General features: G+C 42.1%; 22 non-coding genes across 22 annotated transcripts; all 22 read left to right on the top strand.

The window, feature by feature from the left end:
* The first annotated feature begins 112 nt into the window (after nucleotides 1-112).
* TRNAG-GCC (transfer RNA glycine (anticodon GCC)) lies at nucleotides 113-183 on the top strand. The gene has a single exon. It is a non-coding gene; the product is annotated as a tRNA-Gly (tRNA).
* A 3,627-nt stretch (nucleotides 184-3,810) lies between these two features.
* Nucleotides 3,811-3,882, top strand: TRNAD-GUC (transfer RNA aspartic acid (anticodon GUC)). Its single transcript has one exon. It is a non-coding gene; the product is annotated as a tRNA-Asp (tRNA).
* A 126-nt stretch (nucleotides 3,883-4,008) lies between these two features.
* TRNAG-GCC (transfer RNA glycine (anticodon GCC)) lies at nucleotides 4,009-4,079 on the top strand. The gene has a single exon. It is a non-coding gene; the product is annotated as a tRNA-Gly (tRNA).
* Nucleotides 4,080-4,871: 792 nt separating this feature from the next.
* Nucleotides 4,872-4,942, top strand: TRNAG-GCC (transfer RNA glycine (anticodon GCC)). The gene has a single exon. It is a non-coding gene; the product is annotated as a tRNA-Gly (tRNA).
* Nucleotides 4,943-5,537: 595 nt separating this feature from the next.
* TRNAD-GUC (transfer RNA aspartic acid (anticodon GUC)) lies at nucleotides 5,538-5,609 on the top strand. Its single transcript has one exon. It is a non-coding gene; the product is annotated as a tRNA-Asp (tRNA).
* Nucleotides 5,610-5,735: 126 nt separating this feature from the next.
* On the top strand, nucleotides 5,736-5,806 carry TRNAG-GCC (transfer RNA glycine (anticodon GCC)). Its single transcript has one exon. It is a non-coding gene; the product is annotated as a tRNA-Gly (tRNA).
* A 3,627-nt stretch (nucleotides 5,807-9,433) lies between these two features.
* Nucleotides 9,434-9,505, top strand: TRNAD-GUC (transfer RNA aspartic acid (anticodon GUC)). Its single transcript has one exon. It is a non-coding gene; the product is annotated as a tRNA-Asp (tRNA).
* A 126-nt stretch (nucleotides 9,506-9,631) lies between these two features.
* On the top strand, nucleotides 9,632-9,702 carry TRNAG-GCC (transfer RNA glycine (anticodon GCC)). The gene has a single exon. It is a non-coding gene; the product is annotated as a tRNA-Gly (tRNA).
* A 595-nt stretch (nucleotides 9,703-10,297) lies between these two features.
* TRNAD-GUC (transfer RNA aspartic acid (anticodon GUC)) lies at nucleotides 10,298-10,369 on the top strand. Its single transcript has one exon. It is a non-coding gene; the product is annotated as a tRNA-Asp (tRNA).
* A 126-nt stretch (nucleotides 10,370-10,495) lies between these two features.
* On the top strand, nucleotides 10,496-10,566 carry TRNAG-GCC (transfer RNA glycine (anticodon GCC)). Its single transcript has one exon. It is a non-coding gene; the product is annotated as a tRNA-Gly (tRNA).
* A 595-nt stretch (nucleotides 10,567-11,161) lies between these two features.
* On the top strand, nucleotides 11,162-11,233 carry TRNAD-GUC (transfer RNA aspartic acid (anticodon GUC)). The gene has a single exon. It is a non-coding gene; the product is annotated as a tRNA-Asp (tRNA).
* A 126-nt stretch (nucleotides 11,234-11,359) lies between these two features.
* Nucleotides 11,360-11,430, top strand: TRNAG-GCC (transfer RNA glycine (anticodon GCC)). Its single transcript has one exon. It is a non-coding gene; the product is annotated as a tRNA-Gly (tRNA).
* A 595-nt stretch (nucleotides 11,431-12,025) lies between these two features.
* Nucleotides 12,026-12,097, top strand: TRNAD-GUC (transfer RNA aspartic acid (anticodon GUC)). The gene has a single exon. It is a non-coding gene; the product is annotated as a tRNA-Asp (tRNA).
* A 126-nt stretch (nucleotides 12,098-12,223) lies between these two features.
* TRNAG-GCC (transfer RNA glycine (anticodon GCC)) lies at nucleotides 12,224-12,294 on the top strand. Its single transcript has one exon. It is a non-coding gene; the product is annotated as a tRNA-Gly (tRNA).
* A 595-nt stretch (nucleotides 12,295-12,889) lies between these two features.
* Nucleotides 12,890-12,961, top strand: TRNAD-GUC (transfer RNA aspartic acid (anticodon GUC)). Its single transcript has one exon. It is a non-coding gene; the product is annotated as a tRNA-Asp (tRNA).
* A 126-nt stretch (nucleotides 12,962-13,087) lies between these two features.
* On the top strand, nucleotides 13,088-13,158 carry TRNAG-GCC (transfer RNA glycine (anticodon GCC)). Its single transcript has one exon. It is a non-coding gene; the product is annotated as a tRNA-Gly (tRNA).
* Nucleotides 13,159-17,854: 4,696 nt separating this feature from the next.
* On the top strand, nucleotides 17,855-17,926 carry TRNAD-GUC (transfer RNA aspartic acid (anticodon GUC)). Its single transcript has one exon. It is a non-coding gene; the product is annotated as a tRNA-Asp (tRNA).
* A 126-nt stretch (nucleotides 17,927-18,052) lies between these two features.
* TRNAG-GCC (transfer RNA glycine (anticodon GCC)) lies at nucleotides 18,053-18,123 on the top strand. Its single transcript has one exon. It is a non-coding gene; the product is annotated as a tRNA-Gly (tRNA).
* Nucleotides 18,124-18,718: 595 nt separating this feature from the next.
* Nucleotides 18,719-18,790, top strand: TRNAD-GUC (transfer RNA aspartic acid (anticodon GUC)). The gene has a single exon. It is a non-coding gene; the product is annotated as a tRNA-Asp (tRNA).
* Nucleotides 18,791-18,916: 126 nt separating this feature from the next.
* On the top strand, nucleotides 18,917-18,987 carry TRNAG-GCC (transfer RNA glycine (anticodon GCC)). The gene has a single exon. It is a non-coding gene; the product is annotated as a tRNA-Gly (tRNA).
* A 595-nt stretch (nucleotides 18,988-19,582) lies between these two features.
* On the top strand, nucleotides 19,583-19,654 carry TRNAD-GUC (transfer RNA aspartic acid (anticodon GUC)). Its single transcript has one exon. It is a non-coding gene; the product is annotated as a tRNA-Asp (tRNA).
* Nucleotides 19,655-19,780: 126 nt separating this feature from the next.
* On the top strand, nucleotides 19,781-19,851 carry TRNAG-GCC (transfer RNA glycine (anticodon GCC)). Its single transcript has one exon. It is a non-coding gene; the product is annotated as a tRNA-Gly (tRNA).
* Nucleotides 19,852-20,000: the final 149 nt, after the last annotated feature.

The raw sequence follows: 20,000 nt of genomic DNA, 5'->3' as shown, positions 1-20,000 counted from the left end.
GTGGAAACAAAGTTATAGCAATTGTCACCGTGAGACAATGCTCCTTTGGTACTTTTCCGAGGTGAAAGTGTTCTTCAGGATGATGTTATAATAAGTGCTACTGAAAGAATTAGCATCGGTGGTTCAGAGGTAGAATGCTCGCCTGCCACGCGGGCGGCCCGGGTTCGATTCCCGGCCGATGCAATGGAATTTTGTTCATTCCAGAGAAGAGGAGATTCCTTTGAGACGCAGTCGTCAATCGTAGAGCAGAAGTCGATGACTTTCATTTTAAGTTTCAATTACGGAACTGTCGGTGTCCCGTCTTCTCCCCCTCAGCAGAAATGTAGAGACAGTCAGATGACGGACGTAAAATGCTAACGGAAATTTCCCGGAACTTTAGATAATAATTTCGGTTCAGGGGCGTTTTACCTTCCGAGAAAGTTTCTGCCAAGAAGAAGTCTTGAACCCACGACCTTCCGTTCAGCAATCAAACACAAGTCTTCAACACAACGCTGCTCATGCTTGTTTTATGCTATCCTTTCGAGAGAAGAAGCACATGCATATCTCTATCAGTGGGTGGAAAGTATTATTTATTTATTTATTTATTTATTTGAGAAAATTTCAGATACAGCACAGGTGGCCATTTTACACTGAAATTGTCAACAATGAGAAAGCAATAATTATAATAAGCATAAAAATAAAAAATAAAATAAAATAAAATAAATAATTAAAAATAAATAAGAAATAATTAAGAGTAACATATCAACATAAAAGTGAATAGCAAATGAACAAAAAAATAAGTAAGAGATGGCACTATGTGATATTAATTACAAGTATTTCTTCTGATAGAAGACCGAAAGGCAAACTCGGAGGAAAATATATCAATACTTGAGGGGAGATCATTGTATTGTGCTGCAAGTCTATAAAAGAGAGATCTTTTTTGAATTTCTAGTCTAGGTTTTTTAGTATAAAATAACCTTGTATTGCGAGTTGTGCGCATAGGTACTCTAAAGTGGAATTCCTCAAGGAGTGTGTTGCAGCGGATTTTGCCATTCACAATTTTGTATAAGTAACTGAAATCATTCTGCAAACGTCGCTGATAAGCAGTTTGTAAGTTTAGAAAAGACAAGAGATGCGGAGATGAAAAATTGCGTAATGAGGGAACCCTGTGACGGACTATAGCTAGGAAGAAGTGAAAGACTGAATCGAATCTGGAGAGGTGAGTGGGACATGCCATGGACCAGACGGGAGAGCAGTATTCTATTATTGGGGAGATGAATGATGTGAAGTACAAAGTGAGGGCTGAGATGTCACTAATTTCAGTGAAACGGTAGAGTAAACCTAAGAGACGCATGGCCTTTTTTGTGGTGCATAAAATATGTTCCTCAAATGTGAGCTTTTGGTCGAAAACAATGCCTAGGTCTTTGTGAGAGGATACTGCTTTGATGTTATTGCCAGAGATGGAGTAAGATGACTTTAACAGATTCTTCTTGAGAGAGATAGTGAGAGTAGTACACTTGTCAGAATGTAATGTAAGGTCCCATGTCTGGCACCAGGAAGTAAATGTTGCTATGTCATTCTGAAGAAGATGAGTATCGTCGGAAGTGGAGATTTCCCTGAAAATTTTACAGTCATCTGCGAAAAGAAGGTAATTGCTAGAGGGAGCTGTGAGATGGTCGGCAAGGTCATCGACGAATAATATAAACAAGAGAGGTCCTAGAACACTACCCTGTGGAACTCCAGAGAGGACAGGAAGAAAGTTAGAAACAGTTCCAGGAAGAACAACACGTTGTTGGCGATCGCTAAGGTAGTCTGTGAGAAGGGTGAGAAATTTGCCATGAATGTTGAATCTATTGCATAATTTGTGAATCAGAAGACGATGACTAACAGTATCAAAGGCTTTGGCCAGATCAAAGTATATTACATCTAATTGTGAATTATTTGAAATGCATTCCATAGCATGTGAGAGTAAAACAGACAGGTTTGTAAGACAGGAGCTACCAGGAAGAAAACCATGTTGCTTAGAGCTTAAGTACGGAGAAACAAATTTGTACAGTCTATCTTTGATTACTTTTTCACAGATGATGGACAGAGGAGAGAGTAAGGAGATTGGTCTGTAAGATGAAACAAAATTTTTGTTAACACTTTTGTGAATCGGTGTGATGTTAGCTTGTTTCCAAGCGTGAGGAAAGATGCCTTCCGAAAAACATCTGTTCAAGAGAATGGAGAGGGGATAGCACAGGGATTGCACAGTTTTCCTGAGGAACATGGTGTTGATATCGTCCGGTCCTAGGGCACGGTGAACTGAAAGAGACGACAATAGATCCTTCACCTCATCGGGTGTAGTGACAAGCGTTGTTAGGGAGGAGGAACAGACTGGTCTTACATTTGGCAACGCTGCAAGGGAAGACGGGGGGCAGAAGTTACCATGAAAGTAAGCGTTGAAGAGTTCTGCCCTTCGGTCCCCTATCGCACTTTCACTATCATGCATAATTTCAGCTGGAATCCTACTGTTATTTCTCCTTGAGTTTATTAGATTAAAAAAGTTATGTATTTTCTCGAGTTTTGAGAATATCTGGGACATATTTGGAAAATGTCTTGACGGCCACTTGCTTTTCATGCCTCGAAAATAGTTTATTTTTTTCTTCTTCCTAGTTTGTAGTTCGTTAGTGGGAGTTTTATTTTCGTTTCAATTTAAGTTTAATTTTTAATGTTTAAGCCATCGCAATGTCAATATTTTGAAAAGTTTCCGCAAGCAGTCCTCGGTAGTATAGTGGTGAGTATCCCCGCGTGTCACGCGGGAGACCGTGGTTCGATTCCCCGCCGGGGAGGGCAAAACTTTTTTGTCGAAACAAAGTTATAGCAATTGTCACCGTGAGACAATGCTCCTTTGGTACTTTTCCGAGGTGAAAGTGTTCTTCAGGATGATGTTATAATAAGTGCTACTGAAAGAATTAGCATCGGTGGTTCAGTCAGTCGACCTCTGTGGCGAAGTGGTTAGCAGAGCGCGCTACAACGCCAGGGGTTCCGGGTTCGAGTCCCGGGTAAGGCATGGGTATTTGTGATTGTCTGTCCTGAAAAAGTCCTGTAATAGAAATGTGAATGAAATGATATGAGTGAATGTGATGGGGGAAGCTTCCGCTTAGGGGGCTTTCCTTTTAAAAAGAAAGAAAAAGAAAGTGGTAGAATGCTCGCCTGCCACGCGGGCGGCCCGGGTTCGATTCCCGGCCGATGCAATGGAATTTTGTTCATTCCAGAGAAGAAGAGATTCCTTTGAGACGCAGTCGTCAATCGTAGAGCAGAAGTCGATGACTTTCATTTTAAGTTTCAATTACGGAACTGTCGGTGTCCCGTCTTCTCCCCCTCTGCAGAAATGTAGAGACAGTCAGATGACGGACGTAAAATGCTAACGGAAATTTCCCGGAACTTTAGATAATAATTTCGGTTCAGGGGCGTTTTACCTTCCGAGAAAGTTTCTGCCAAGAAGAAGTCTTGAACCCACGACCTTCCGTTCAGCAATCAAACACAAGTCTTCAACACAACGCTGCTCATGCTTGTTTTATGCTATCCTTTCGAGAGACGAAGCACATGCATATCTCTATCAGTGGGTGCAAAGTATTATGTATTTTCTCGAGTTTTGAGAATATCTGGGACATATTTGGAAAATGTCTTGACGGCCACTTGCTTTTCATGCCTCGAAAATAGTTTATTTTTTTCTTCTTCCTAGTTTGTAGTTCGTTAGTGGGAGTTTTATTTTCGTTTCAATTTAAGTTTAATTTTTAATGTTTAAGCCATCGCAATGTCAATATTTTGAAAAGTTTCCGCAAGAAGTCCTCGGTAGTATAGTGGCGAGTATCCCCGCCTGTCACGCGGGAGACCGGGGTTCGATTCCCCGCCGGGGAGGGGAAAACTTTTTTGTGGAAACAAAGTTATAGCAATTGTCACCGTGAGACAATGCTCCTTTGGTACTTTTCCGAGGTGAAAGTGTTCTTCAGGATGATGTTATAATAAGTGCTACTGAAAGAATTAGCATCGGTGGTTCAGTGGTAGAATGCTCGCCTGCCACGCGGGCTGCCCGGGTTCGATTCCCGGCCGATGCAATGGAATTTTGTTCATTCCAGAGAAGAGGAGATTCCTTTGAGACGCAGTCGTCAATCGTAGAGCAGAAGTCGATGACTTTCATTTTAAGTTTCAATTACGGAACTGTCGGTGTCCCGTCTTCTCCCCCTCAGCAGAAATGTAGAGACAGTCAGATGACGGACGTAAAATGCTAACGGAAATTTCCCGGAACTTTAGATAATAATTTCGGTTCAGGGGCGTTTTACCTTCCGAGAAAGTTTCTGCCAAGAAGAAGTCTTGAACCCACGACCTTCCGTTCAGCAATCAAACACAAGTCTTCAACACAACGCTGCTCATGCTTGTTTTATGCTATCCTTTCGAGAGAAGAAGCACATGCATATCTCTATCAGTGGGTGGAAAGTATTATGTATTTTCTCGAGTTTTGAGAATATCTGGGACATATTTGGAAAATGTCTTGACGCCACTTGCTTTTCATGCCTCGAAAATAGTTTATTTTTTTCTTCTTCCTAGTTTGTAGTTCGTTAGTGGGAGTTTTATTTTCGTTTCAATTTAAGTTTAATTTTTAATGTTTAAGCCATCGCAATGTCAATATTTTGAAAAGTTTCCGCAAGCAGTCCTCGGTAGTATAGTGGTGAGTATCCCCGCGTGTCACGCGGGAGACCGGGGTTCGATTCCCCACCGGGGAGGGCAAAACTTTTTTGTGGAAACAAAGTTATAGCAATTGTCACCGTGAGACAATGCTCCTTTGGTACTTTTCCGAGGTGAAAGTGTTCTTCAGGATGATGTTATAATAAGTGCTACTGAAAGAATTAGCATCGGTGGTTCAGTGGTAGAATGCTCGCCTGCCACGCGGGCGTCCCGGGTTCGATTCCCGGCCGATGCAATGGAATTTTGTTCATTCCAGAGAAGAGGAGATTCCTTTGAGACGCAGTCGTCAATCGTAGAGCAGAAGTCGATGACTTTCATTTTAAGTTTCAATTACGGAACTGTCGGTGTCCCGTCTTCTCCCCCTCTGCAGAAATGTAGAGACAGTCAGATGACGGACGTAAAATGCTAACGGAAATTTCCCGGAACTTTAGATAATAATTTCGGTTCAGGGGCGTTTTACCTTCCGAGAAAGTTTCTGCCAAGAAGAAGTCTTGAACCCACGACCTTCCGTTCAGCAATCAAACACAAGTCTTCAACACAACGCTGCTCATGCTTGTTTTATGCTATCCTTTCGAGAGACGAAGCACATGCATATCTCTATCAGTGGGTGGAAAGTATTATGTATTTTCTCGAGTTTTGAGAATATCTGGGACATATTTGGAAAATGTCTTGACGGCCACTTGCTTTTCATGCCTCGAAAATAGTTTATTTTTTTCTTCTTCCTAGTTTTTAGTTCGTTAGTGGGAGTTTTATTTTCGTTTCAATTTAAGTTTAATTTTTAATGTTTAAGCCATCGCAATGTCAGTATTTTGAAAAGTTTCCGCAAGCAGTCCTCGGTAGTATAGTGGTGAGTATCCCCGCCTGTCACGCGGGAGACCGGGGTTCGATTCCCCGCCGGGGAGGGCGAAACTTTTTTGTGGAAACAAAGTTATAGCAATTGTCACCGTGAGACAATGCTCCTTTGGTACTTTTCCGAGGTGAAAGTGTTCTTCAGGATGATGTTATAATAAGTGCTACTGAAAGAATTAGCATCGGTGGTTCAGAGGTAGAATGCTCGCCTGCCACGCGGGCGGCCCGGGTTCGATTCCCGGCCGATGCAATGGAATTTTGTTCATTCCAGAGAAGAGGAGATTCCTTTGAGACGCAGTCGTCAATCGTAGAGCAGAAGTCGATGACTTTCATTTTAAGTTTCAATTACGGAACTGTCGGTGTCCCGTCTTCTCCCCCTCAGCAGAAATGTAGAGACAGTCAGATGACGGACGTAAAATGCTAACGGAAATTTCCCGGAACTTTAGATAATAATTTCGGTTCAGGGGCGTTTTACCTTCCGAGAAAGTTTCTGCCAAGAAGAAGTCTTGAACCCACGACCTTCCGTTCAGCAATCAAACACAAGTCTTCAACACAACGCTGCTCATGCTTGTTTTATGCTATCCTTTCGAGAGAAGAAGCACATGCATATCTCTATCAGTGGGTGGAAAGTATTATTTATTTATTTATTTATTTATTTGAGAAAATTTCAGATACAGCACAGGTGGCCATTTTACACTGAAATTGTCAACAATGAGAAAGCAATAATTATAATAAGCATAAAAATAAAAAATAAAATAAAATAAAATAAATAATTAAAAATAAATAAGAAATAATTAAGAGTAACATATCAACATAAAAGTGAATAGCAAATGAACAAAAAAATAAGTAAGAGATGGCACTATGTGATATTAATTACAAGTATTTCTTCTGATAGAAGACCGAAAGGCAAACTCGGAGGAAAATATATCAATACTTGAGGGGAGATCATTGTATTGTGCTGCAAGTCTATAAAAGAGAGATCTTTTTTGAATTTCTAGTCTAGGTTTTTTAGTATAAAATAACCTTGTATTGCGAGTTGTGCGCATAGGTACTCTAAAGTGGAATTCCTCAAGGAGTGTGTTGCAGCGGATTTTGCCATTCACAATTTTGTATAAGTAACTGAAATCATTCTGCAAACGTCGCTGATAAGCAGTTTGTAAGTTTAGAAAAGACAAGAGATGCGGAGATGAAAAATTGCGTAATGAGGGAACCCTGTGACGGACTATAGCTAGGAAGAAGTGAAAGACTGAATCGAATCTGGAGAGGTGAGTGGGACATGCCATGGACCAGACGGGAGAGCAGTATTCTATTATTGGGGAGATGAATGATGTGAAGTACAAAGTGAGGGCTGAGATGTCACTAATTTCAGTGAAACGGTAGAGTAAACCTAAGAGACGCATGGCCTTTTTTGTGGTGCATAAAATATGTTCCTCAAATGTGAGCTTTTGGTCGAAAACAATGCCTAGGTCTTTGTGAGAGGATACTGCTTTGATGTTATTGCCAGAGATGGAGTAAGATGACTTTAACAGATTCTTCTTGAGAGAGATAGTGAGAGTAGTACACTTGTCAGAATGTAATGTAAGGTCCCATGTCTGGCACCAGGAAGTAAATGTTGCTATGTCATTCTGAAGAAGATGAGTATCGTCGGAAGTGGAGATTTCCCTGAAAATTTTACAGTCATCTGCGAAAAGAAGGTAATTGCTAGAGGGAGCTGTGAGATGGTCGGCAAGGTCATCGACGAATAATATAAACAAGAGAGGTCCTAGAACACTACCCTGTGGAACTCCAGAGAGGACAGGAAGAAAGTTAGAAACAGTTCCAGGAAGAACAACACGTTGTTGGCGATCGCTAAGGTAGTCTGTGAGAAGGGTGAGAAATTTGCCATGAATGTTGAATCTATTGCATAATTTGTGAATCAGAAGACGATGACTAACAGTATCAAAGGCTTTGGCCAGATCAAAGTATATTACATCTAATTGTGAATTATTTGAAATGCATTCCATAGCATGTGAGAGTAAAACAGACAGGTTTGTAAGACAGGAGCTACCAGGAAGAAAACCATGTTGCTTAGAGCTTAAGTACGGAGAAACAAATTTGTACAGTCTATCTTTGATTACTTTTTCACAGATGATGGACAGAGGAGAGAGTAAGGAGATTGGTCTGTAAGATGAAACAAAATTTTTGTTAACACTTTTGTGAATCGGTGTGATGTTAGCTTGTTTCCAAGCGTGAGGAAAGATGCCTTCCGAAAAACATCTGTTCAAGAGAATGGAGAGGGGATAGCACAGGGATTGCACAGTTTTCCTGAGGAACATGGTGTTGATATCGTCCGGTCCTAGGGCACGGTGAACTGAAAGAGACGACAATAGATCCTTCACCTCATCGGGTGTAGTGACAAGCGTTGTTAGGGAGGAGGAACAGACTGGTCTTACATTTGGCAACGCTGCAAGGGAAGACGGGGGGCAGAAGTTACCATGAAAGTAAGCGTTGAAGAGTTCTGCCCTTCGGTCCCCTATCGCACTTTCACTATCATGCATAATTTCAGCTGGAATCCTACTGTTATTTCTCCTTGAGTTTATTAGATTAAAAAAGTTATGTATTTTCTCGAGTTTTGAGAATATCTGGGACATATTTGGAAAATGTCTTGACGGCCACTTGCTTTTCATGCCTCGAAAATAGTTTATTTTTTTCTTCTTCCTAGTTTGTAGTTCGTTAGTGGGAGTTTTATTTTCGTTTCAATTTAAGTTTAATTTTTAATGTTTAAGCCATCGCAATGTCAATATTTTGAAAAGTTTCCGCAAGCAGTCCTCGGTAGTATAGTGGTGAGTATCCCCGCGTGTCACGCGGGAGACCGTGGTTCGATTCCCCGCCGGGGAGGGCAAAACTTTTTTGTCGAAACAAAGTTATAGCAATTGTCACCGTGAGACAATGCTCCTTTGGTACTTTTCCGAGGTGAAAGTGTTCTTCAGGATGATGTTATAATAAGTGCTACTGAAAGAATTAGCATCGGTGGTTCAGTCAGTCGACCTCTGTGGCGAAGTGGTTAGCAGAGCGCGCTACAACGCCAGGGGTTCCGGGTTCGAGTCCCGGGTAAGGCATGGGTATTTGTGATTGTCTGTCCTGAAAAAGTCCTGTAATAGAAATGTGAATGAAATGATATGAGTGAATGTGATGGGGGAAGCTTCCGCTTAGGGGGCTTTCCTTTTAAAAAGAAAGAAAAAGAAAGTGGTAGAATGCTCGCCTGCCACGCGGGCGGCCCGGGTTCGATTCCCGGCCGATGCAATGGAATTTTGTTCATTCCAGAGAAGAAGAGATTCCTTTGAGACGCAGTCGTCAATCGTAGAGCAGAAGTCGATGACTTTCATTTTAAGTTTCAATTACGGAACTGTCGGTGTCCCGTCTTCTCCCCCTCTGCAGAAATGTAGAGACAGTCAGATGACGGACGTAAAATGCTAACGGAAATTTCCCGGAACTTTAGATAATAATTTCGGTTCAGGGGCGTTTTACCTTCCGAGAAAGTTTCTGCCAAGAAGAAGTCTTGAACCCACGACCTTCCGTTCAGCAATCAAACACAAGTCTTCAACACAACGCTGCTCATGCTTGTTTTATGCTATCCTTTCGAGAGACGAAGCACATGCATATCTCTATCAGTGGGTGCAAAGTATTATGTATTTTCTCGAGTTTTGAGAATATCTGGGACATATTTGGAAAATGTCTTGACGGCCACTTGCTTTTCATGCCTCGAAAATAGTTTATTTTTTTCTTCTTCCTAGTTTGTAGTTCGTTAGTGGGAGTTTTATTTTCGTTTCAATTTAAGTTTAATTTTTAATGTTTAAGCCATCGCAATGTCAATATTTTGAAAAGTTTCCGCAAGAAGTCCTCGGTAGTATAGTGGCGAGTATCCCCGCCTGTCACGCGGGAGACCGGGGTTCGATTCCCCGCCGGGGAGGGCAAAACTTTTTTGTGGAAACAAAGTTATAGCAATTGTCACCGTGAGACAATGCTCCTTTGGTACTTTTCCGAGGTGAAAGTGTTCTTCAGGATGATGTTATAATAAGTGCTACTGAAAGAATTAGCATCGGTGGTTCAGTGGTAGAATGCTCGCCTGCCACGCGGGCGGCCCGGGTTCGATTCCTGGCCGATGCAATGGAATTTTGTTCATTCCAGAGAAGAGGAGATTCCTTTGAGACGCAGTCGTCAATCGTAGGGCAGAAGTCGATGACTTTCATTTTAAGTTTCAATTACGGAACTGTCGGTGTCCCGTCTTCTCCCCCTCAGCAGAAATGTAGAGACAGTCAGATGACGGACGTAAAATGCTAACGGAAATTTCCCGGAACTTTAGATAATAATTTCGGTTCAGGGGCGTTTTACCTTCCGAGAAAGTTTCTGCCAAGAAGAAGTCTTGAACCCACGACCTTCCGTTCAGCAATCAAACACAAGTCTTCAACACAACGCTGCTCATGCTTGTTTTATGCTATCCTTTCGAGAGACGAAGCACATGCATATCTCTATCAGTGGGTGGAAAGTATTATGAATTTTCTCGAGTTTTGAGAATATCTGGGACATATTTGGAAAATGTCTTGACGGCCACTTGCTTTTCATGCCTCGAAAATAGTTTATTTTTTTCTTCTTCCTAGTTTGTAGTTCGTTAGTGGGAGTTTTATTTTCGTTTCAATTTAAGTTTAATTTTTAATGTTTAAGCCATCGCAATGTCAATATTTTGAAAAGTTTCCGCAAGTAGTCCTCGGTAGTATAGTGGCGAGTATCCCCGCCTGTCACGCGGGAGACCGGGGTTCGATTCCCCGCCGGGGAGGGCAAAACTTTTTTGTGGAAACAAAGTTATAGCAATTGTCACCGTGAGACAATGCTCCTTTGGTACTTTTCCGAGGTGAAAGTGTTCTTCAGGATGATGTTATAATAAGTGCCACTGAAAGAATTAGCATCGGTGGTTCAGTGGTAGAATGCTCGCCTGCCACGCGGGCGGCCCGGGTTCGATTCCCGGCCGATGCAATGGAATTTTGTTCATTCCAGAGAAGAGGAGATTCCTTTGAGACGCAGTCGTCAATCGTAGGGCAGAAGTCGATGACTTTCATTTTCAGTTTCAATTACGGAACTGTCGGTGTCCCGTCTTCTCCCCCTCTGCAGAAATGTAGAGACAGTCAGATGACGGACGTAAAATGCTAACGGAAATTTCCCGGAACTTTAGATAATAATTTCGGTTCAGGGGCGTTTTACCTTCCGAGAAAGTTTTTGCCAAGAAGAAGTCTTGAACCCACGACCTTCCGTTCAGCAATCAAACACAAATCTTCAACACAACGCTGCTCATGCTTGTTTTATGCTATCCTTTCGAGAGACGAAGCACATGCATATCTCTATCAGTGGGTGGAAAGTATTATGTATTTTCTCGAGTTTTGAGAATATCTGGGACATATTTGGAAAATGTCTTGACGGCCACTTGCTTTTCATGCCTCGAAAAAAGTTTATTTTTTTCTTCTTCCTAGTTTGTAGTTCGTTAGTGGGAGTTTTATTTTCGTTTCAATTTAAGTTTAATTTTTAATGTTTAAGCCATCGCAATGTCAATATTTTGAAAAGTTTCCGCAAGTAGTCCTCGGTAGTATAGTGGCGAGTATCCCCGCCTGTCACGCGGGAGACCGGGGTTCGATTCCCCGCCGGGGAGGGCAAAACTTTTTTGTGGAAACAAAGTTATAGCAATTGTCACCGTGAGACAATGCTCCTTTGGTACTTTTCCGAGGTGAAAGTGTTCTTCAGGATGATGTTATAATAAGTGCTACTGAAAGAATTAGCATCGGTGGTTCAGTGGTAGAATGCTCGCCTGCCACGCGGGCGGCCCGGGTTCGATTCCCGGCCGATGCAATGGAATTTTGTTCATTCCAGAGAAGAGGAGATTCCTTTGAGACGCAGTCGTCAATCGTAGGGCAGAAGTCGATGACTTTCATTTTAAGTTTCAATTACGGAACTGTCGGTGTCCCGTCTTCTCCCCCTCTGCAGAAATGTAGAGACAGTCAGATGACGGACGTAAAATGCTAACGGAAATTTCCCGGAACTTTAGATAATAATTTCGGTTCAGGGGCGTTTTACCTTCCGAGAAAGTTTCTGCCAAGAAGAAGTCTTGAACCCACGACCTTCCGTTCAGCAATCAAACACAAGTCTTCAACACAACGCTGCTCATGCTTGTTTTATGCTATCCTTTCGAGAGACGAAGCACATGCATATCTCTATCAGTGGGTGGAAAGTATTATGTATTTTCTCGAGTTTTGAGAATATCTGGGACATATTTGGAAAATGTCTTGACGGCCACTTGCTTTTCATGCCTCGAAAATAGTTTATTTTTTTCTTCTTCCTAGTTTGTAGTTCGTTAGTGGGAGTTTTATTTTCGTTTCAATTTAAGTTTAATTTTTAATGTTTAAGCCATCGCAATGTCAATATTTTGAAAAGTTTCCGCAAGCAGTCCTCGGTAGTATAGTGGTGAGTATCCCCGCCTGTCACGCGGGAGACCGGGGTTCGATTCCCCGCCGGGGAGGGCAAAACTTTTTTGTGGAAACAAAGTTATAGCAATTGTCACCGTGAGACAATGCTCCTTTGGTACTTTTCCGAGGTGAAAGTGTTCTTCAGGATGATGTTATAATAAGTGCTACTGAAAGAATTAGCATCGGTGGTTCAGTGGTAGAATGCTCGCCTGCCACGCGGGCGGCCCGGGTTCGATTCCCGGCCGATGCAATGGAATTTTGTTCATTCCAGAGAAGAAGAGATTCCTTTGAGACGCAGTCGTCAATCGTAGAGCAGAAGTCGAAGACTTTCATTTTAAGTTTCAATTACGGAACTGTCGGTGTCCCGTCTTCTCCCCCTCTGCAGAAATGTAGAGACAGTCAGATGACGGACGTAAAATGCTAACGGAAATTTCCCGGAACTTTAGATAATAATTTCGGTTCAGGGGCGTTTTACCTTCCGAGAAAGTTTCTGCCAAGAAGAAGTCTTGAACCCACGACCTTCCGTTCAGCAATCAAACACAAGTCTTCAACACAACGCTGCTCATGCTTGTTTTATGCTATCCTTTCGAGAGACGAAGCACATGCATATCTCTATCAGTGGGTGGAAAGTATTATGTATTTTCTCGAGTTTTGAGAATATCTGGGACATATTTGGAAAATGTCTTGACGGCCACTTGCTTTTCATGCCTCGAAAATAGTTTATTTTTTTCTTCTTCCTAGTTTGTAGTTCGTTAGTGAGAGTTTTATTTTCGTTTCAATTTAAGTTTAATTTTTAATGTTTAAGCCATCGCAATGTCAATATTTTGAAAAGTTTCCGCAAGCAGTCCTCGGTAGTATAGTGGTGAGTATCCCCGCCTGTCACGCGGGAGACCGGGGTTCGATTCCCCGCCGGGGAGGGCAGAACTTTTTTGTGGAAACAAAGTTATAGCAATTGTCACCGTGAGACAATGCTCCTTTGGTACTTTTCCGAGGTGAAAGTGTTCTTCAGGATGATGTTATAATAAGTGCTACTGAAAGAATTAGCATCGGTGGTTCAGTGGTAGAATGCTCGACTGCCACGCGGGCGGCCCGGGTTCGATTCCCGGCTGATGCAATGGAATTTTGTTCATTCCAGAGAAGAAGAGATTCCTTTGAGACGCAGTCGTCAATCGTAGAGCAGAAGTCGATGACTTTCATTTTAAGTTTCAATTACGGAACTGTCGGTGTCCCGTCTTCTCCCCCTCTGCAGAAATGTAGAGACAGTCAGATGTCGGACGTAAAATGCTAACGGAAATTTCCCGGAACTTTAGATAATAATTTCGGTTCAGGGGTGTTTTACCTTCCGAGAAAGTTTCTGCCAAGAAGAAGTCTTGAACCCACGACCTTCCGTTCAGCAATCAAACACAAGTCTTCAACACAACGCTGCTCATGCTTGTTTTATGCTATCCTTTCGAGAGACGAAGCACATGCATATCTCTATCAGTGGGTGGAAAGTATTATTTATTTATTTATTTATTTATTTGAGAAAATTTCAGATACAGCACAGGTGGCCATTTTACACTGAAATTGTCAACAATGAGAAAGCAATAATTATAATAAGCATAAAAATAAAAAATAAAATAAAATAAAATAAATAATTAAAAATAAATAAGAAATAATTAAGAGTAACAAATCAACATAAAAGTGAATAGCAAATGAAAAAAAAATAAGTAAGAGATGGCACTATGTGATATTAATTACAAGTATTTCTTCTGATAGAAGACCGAAAGGCAAACTCGGAGGAAAATATATCAATACTTGAGGGGAGATCATTGTATTGTGCTGCAAGTCTATAAAAGAGAGATCTTTTTTGAATTTCTAGTCTAGGTTTTTTAGTATAAAATAACCTTGTATTGCGAGTTGTGCGCATAGGTACTCTAAAGTGGAATTCCTCAAGGAGTGTGTTGCAGCGGATTTTGCCATTCACAATTTTGTATAAGTAACTGAAATCATTCTGCAAACGTCGCTGATAAGCAGTTTGTAAGTTTAGAAAAGACAAGAGATGCGGAGATGAAAAATTGCGTAATGAGGGAACCCTGTGACGGACTATAGCTAGGAAGAAGTGAAAGACTGAATCGAATCTGGAGAGGTGAGTGGGACATGCCATGGACCAGACGGGAGAGCAGTATTCTATTATTGGGGAGATGAATGATGTGAAGTACAAAGTGAGGGCTGAGATGTCACTAATTTCAGTGAAACGGTAGAGTAAACCTAAGAGACGCATGGCCTTTTTTGTGGTGCATAAAATATGTTCCTCAAATGTGAGCTTTTGGTCGAAAACAATGCCTAGGTCTTTGTGAGAGGATACTGCTTTGATGTTATTGCCAGAGATGGAGTAAGATGACTTTAACAGATTCTTCTTGAGAGAGATAGTGAGAGTAGTACACTTGTCAGAATGTAATGTAAGGTCCCATGTCTGGCACCAGGAAGTAAATGTTGCTATGTCATTCTGAAGAAGATGAGTATCGTCGGAAGTGGAGATTTCCCTGAAAATTTTACAGTCATCTGCGAAAAGAAGGTAATTGCTAGAGGGAGCTGTGAGATGGTCGGCAAGGTCATCGACGAATAATATAAACAAGAGAGGTCCTAGAACACTACCCTGTGGAACTCCAGAGAGGACAGGAAGAAAGTTAGAAACAGTTCCAGGAAGAACAACACGTTGTTGGCCATCGCTAAGGTAGTCTGTGAGAAGGGTGAGAAATTTGCCATGAATGTTGAATCTATTGCATAATTTGTGAATCAGAAGACGATGACTAACAGTATCAAAGGCTTTGGCCAGATCAAAGTATATTACATCTAATTGTGAATTATTTGAAATGCATTCCATAGCATGTGAGAGTAAAACAGACAGGTTTGTAAGACAGGAGCTACCAGGAAGAAAACCATGTTGCTTAGAGCTTAAGTACGGAGAAACAAATTTGTACAGTCTATCTTTGATTACTTTTTCACAGATGATGGACAGAGGAGAGAGTAAGGAGATTGGTCTGTAAGATGAAACAAAATTTTTGTTAACACTTTTGTGAATCGGTGTGATGTTAGCTTGTTTCCAAGCGTGAGGAAAGATGCCTTCCGAAAAACATCTGTTCAAGAGAATGGAGAGGGGATAGCACAGGGATTGCACAGTTTTCCTGAGGAACATGGTGTTGATATCGTCCGGTCCTAGGGCACGGTGAACTGAAAGAGACGACAATAGATCCTTCACCTCATCGGGTGTAGTGACAAGCGTTGTTAGGGAGGAGGAACAGACTGGTCTTACATTTGGCAACGCTGCAAGGGAAGACGGGGGGCAGAAGTTACCATGAAAGTAAGCGTTGAAGAGTTCTGCCCTTCGGTCCCCTATCGCACTTTCACTATCATGCATAATTTCAGCTGGAATCCTACTGTTATTTCTCCTTGAGTTTATTAGATTAAAAAAGTTATGTATTTTCTCGAGTTTTGAGAATATCTGGGACATATTTGGAAAATGTCTTGACGGCCACTTGCTTTTCATGCCTCGAAAATAGTTTATTTTTTTCTTCTTCCTAGTTTGTAGTTCGTTAGTGGGAGTTTTATTTTCGTTTCAATTTAAGTTTAATTTTTAATGTTTAAGCCATCGCAATGTCAATATTTTGAAAAGTTTCCGCAAGCAGTCCTCGGTAGTATAGTGGTGAGTATCCCCGCGTGTCACGCGGGAGACCGTGGTTCGATTCCCCGCCGGGGAGGGCAAAACTTTTTTGTGGAAACAAAGTTATAGCAATTGTCACCGTGAGACAATGCTCCTTTGGTACTTTTCCGAGGTGAAAGTGTTCTTCAGGATGATGTTATAATAAGTGCTACTGAAAGAATTAGCATCGGTGGTTCAGTCAGTCGACCTCTGTGGCGAAGTGGTTAGCAGAGCGCGCTACAAAGCCAGGGGTTCCAGGTTCGAGTCCCAGGTAAGGCATGGGTATTTGTCATTGTCTGTCCTGAAAAAGTCCTGTAATAGAAATGTGAATGAAATGATATGAGTGAATGTGATGGGGGAAGCTTCCGCTTAGGGGGCTTTCCTTTTAAAAAGAAAGAAAAAGAAAGTGGTAGAATGCTCGCCTGCCACGCGGGCGGCCCGGGTTCGATTCCCGGCCGATGCAATGGAATTTTGTTCATTCCAGAGAAGAAGAGATTCCTTTGAGACGCAGTCGTCAATCGTAGAGCAGAAGTCGATGACTTTCATTTTAAGTTTCAATTACGGAACTGTCGGTGTCCCGTCTTCTCCCCCTCTGCAGAAATGTAGAGACAGTCAGATGACGGACGTAAAATGCTAACGGAAATTTCCCGGAACTTTAGATAATAATTTCGGTTCAGGGGCGTTTTACCTTCCGAGAAAGTTTCTGCCAAGAAGAAGTCTTGAACCCACGACCTTCCGTTCAGCAATCAAACACAAGTCTTCAACACAACGCTGCTCATGCTTGTTTTATGCTATCCTTTCGAGAGACGAAGCACATGCATATCTCTATCAGTGGGTGGAAAGTATTATGTATTTTCTCGAGTTTTGAGAATATCTGGGACATATTTGGAAAATGTCTTGACGGCCACTTGCTTTTCATGCCTCGAAAATAGTTTATTTTTTCTTCTTCCTAGTTTGTAGTTCGTTAGTGGGAGTTTTATTTTCGTTTCAATTTAAGTTTAATTTTTAATGTTTAAGCCATCGCAATGTCAATATTTTGAAAAGTTTCCGCAAGCAGTCCTCGGTAGTATAGTGGTGAGTATCCCCGCGTGTCACGCGGGAGACCGTGGTTCGATTCCCCGCCGGGGAGGGCAAAACTTTTTTGTGGAAACAAAGTTATAGCAATTGTCACCGTGAGACAATGCTCCTTTGGTACTTTTCCGAGGTGAAAGTGTTCTTCAGGATGATGTTATAATAAGTGCTACTGAAAGAATTAGCATCGGTGGTTCAGTCAGTCGACCTCTGTGGCGAAGTGGTTAGCAGAGCGCGCTACAAAGCCAGGGGTTCCAGGTTCGAGTCCCAGGTAAGGCATGGGTATTTGTCATTGTCTGTCCTGAAAAAGTCCTGTAATAGAAATGTGAATGAAATGATATGAGTGAATGTGATGGGGGAAGCTTCCGCTTAGGGGGCTTTCCTTTTAAAAAGAAAGAAAAAGAAAGTGGTAGAATGCTCGCCTGCCACGCGGGCGGCCCGGGTTCGATTCCCGGCCGATGCAATGGAATTTTGTTCATTCCAGAGAAGAAGAGATTCCTTTGAGACGCAGTCGTCAATCGTAGAGCAGAAGTCGATGACTTTCATTTTAAGTTTCAATTACGGAACTGTCGGTGTCCCGTCTTCTCCCCCTCTGCAGAAATGTAGAGACAGTCAGATGACGGACGTAAAATGCTAACGGAAATTTCCCGGAACTTTAGATAATAATTTCGGTTCAGGGGCGTTTTAACTTCCGAGAAAGTTTCTGCCAAGAAGAAGTCTTGAACCCACGACCTTCCGTTCAGCAATCAAACACAAGTCTTCAACACAACGCTGCTCATGCTTGTTTTATGCTATCCTTTCGAGAGACGAAGCACATGCATATCTCTATCAGTGGGTGGAAAGTATTATGTATTTTCTCGAGTTTTGAGAATATCTGGGACATATTTGGAAAATGTCTTGACGGCCACTTGCTTTTCATGCCTCGAAAATAGTTTATTTTTTCTTCTTCCTAGTTTGTAGTTCGTTAGTGGGAGTTTTATTTTCGTTTCAATTTAAGTTTAATTTTTAATGTTTAAGCCATCGCAATGTCAATATTTTGAAAAGTTTCCGCAAGTAGTCCTCGGTAATATAGTGGCGAGTATCCCCGCCTGTCACGCGGGAGACCGGGGTTCGATTCCCCGCCGGGGAGGGCAAAACTTTTTTGTGGAAACAAAGTTATAGCAATTGTCACCGTGAGACAATGCTCCTTTGGTACTTTTCCGAGGTGAAAGTGTTCTTCAGGATGATGTTATAATAAGTGCTACTGAAAGAATTATCATCGGTGGTTCAGTGGTAGAATGCTCGCCTGCCACGCGGGCGGCCCGGGTTCGATTCCCGGCCGATGCAATGGAATTTTGTTCATTCCAGAGAAGAGGAGATTCCTTTGAGACGCAGTCGTCAATCGTAGGGCAGAAGTCGATGACTTTCATTTTAAGTTTCAATTACGGAACTGTCGGTGTCCCGTCTTCTCCCCCTCTGCAGAAATGAAGAGACAGTCAGATGACGGACGTAAAATGCTAACGGAAATTTCCCGGAACTTTAGATAATAATTTCGGTTCAGGGGCGTTTTACCTTCCGAGAAAGTTTCTGCCAAGAAGAAGTCTTGAACCCACGACCTTCCGTTCAGCAATCAAACACAAATCTTCAACACAACGCTGCTCATGCTTGTTTTATGCTATCCTTTCGAGAGACGAAGCACATGCATATCTCTATCAGTGGGTGGAAAGTATTATGTATTTTCTCGAGTTTTGAGAATATCTGGGACATATTTGGAAAATGTCTTGACGGCCACTTGCTTTTCATGCCTCGAAAATAGTTTATTTTTTTCTTCTTCCTAGTTTGTAGTTCGTTAGTGGGAGTTTTATTTTCGTTTCAATTTAAGTTTAATTTTTAATGTTTAAGCCATCGCAATGTCAATATTTTGAAAAGTTTCCGCAAGTAGTCCTCGGTAGTATAGTGGCGAGTATCCCCGCCTGTCACGCGGGAGACCGGGGTTCGATTCCCCGCCGGGGAGGGCAAAACTTTTTTGTGGAAACAAAGTTATAGCAATTGTCACCGTGAGACAATGCTCCTTTGGTACTTTTCCGAGGTGAAAGTGTTCTTCAGGATGATGTTATAATAAGTGCTACTGAAAGAATTATCATCGGTGGTTCAGTGGTAGAATGCTCGCCTGCCACGCGGGCGGCCCGGGTTCGATTCCCGGCCGATGCAATGGAATTTTGTTCATTCCAGAGAAGAGGAGATTCCTTTGAGACGCAGTCGTCAATCGTAGAGCAGAAGTCGATGACTTTTATTTTAAGTTTCAATTACGGAACTGTCGGTGTCCCGTCTTCTCCCCCTCAGCAGAAATGTAGAGACAGTCAGATGACGGACGTAAAATGCTAACGGAAATTTCCCGGAACTTTAGATAATAATTTCGGTTCAGGGGCGTTTTACCTTCCGAGAAAGTTTCTGCCAAGAAGAAGTCTTGAACCCACGACCTTCCGTTCAGCAATCAAACACAAGTCTTCAACACAACGCTGCTCATGCTTGTTTTATGCTATCCTTTCGAGAGACGAAGCACATGCATATCTCTATCAGTGGGTGGAAAGTATTATGTATTTTCTCGAGTTTTGAGAATATCTGGGACATATTTGGAAAATGTCTTGATGGCCACTTGCTTTTCATGCCTCGAAAATAGTTTATTTTTTTCTTCTTCCTAGTTTGTAGTTCGTTAGTGGGAGTTTTATTTTCGTTTCAATTTAAGTTTAATTTTTAATGTTTAAGCCATCGCAATGTCAATATTTTGAAAAGTTTCCGCAAGCAGTCCTCGGTAGTATAGTGGTGAGTATCCCCGCCTGTCACGCGGGAGACCGGGCTTCGATTCCCCGCCGGGGAGGGCAAAACTTTTTTGTGGAAACAAAGTTATAGCAATTGTCACCGTGAGACAATGCTCCTTTGGTACTTTTCCGAGGTGAAAGTGTTCTTCAGGATGATGTTATAATAAGTGCTACTGAAAGAATTAGCATCGGTGGTTCAGTGGTAGAATGCTCGCCTGCCACGCGGGCGGCCTGGGTTCGATTCCCGGCCGATGCAATGGAATTTTGTTCATTCCAGAGAAGAGGAGATTCCTTTGAGACGCAGTCGTCAATCGTAGAGCAGAAGTCGATGACTTTCATTTTAAGTTTCAATTACGGAACTGTCGGTGTCCCGTCTTCTCCCCCTCAGCAGAAATGTAGAGACAG

The sequence above is a fragment of the Lepisma saccharinum genome, chromosome 25, assembly GCF_977018435.1.
Source record: "Lepisma saccharinum chromosome 25, izLepSacc3.1, whole genome shotgun sequence".
Classification (NCBI taxonomy): domain Eukaryota; kingdom Metazoa; phylum Arthropoda; class Insecta; order Zygentoma; family Lepismatidae; genus Lepisma; species Lepisma saccharinum.
Note: the sequence above shows the minus strand (reverse complement) of the source record. Positions and strands in the feature narration are given on the sequence as shown.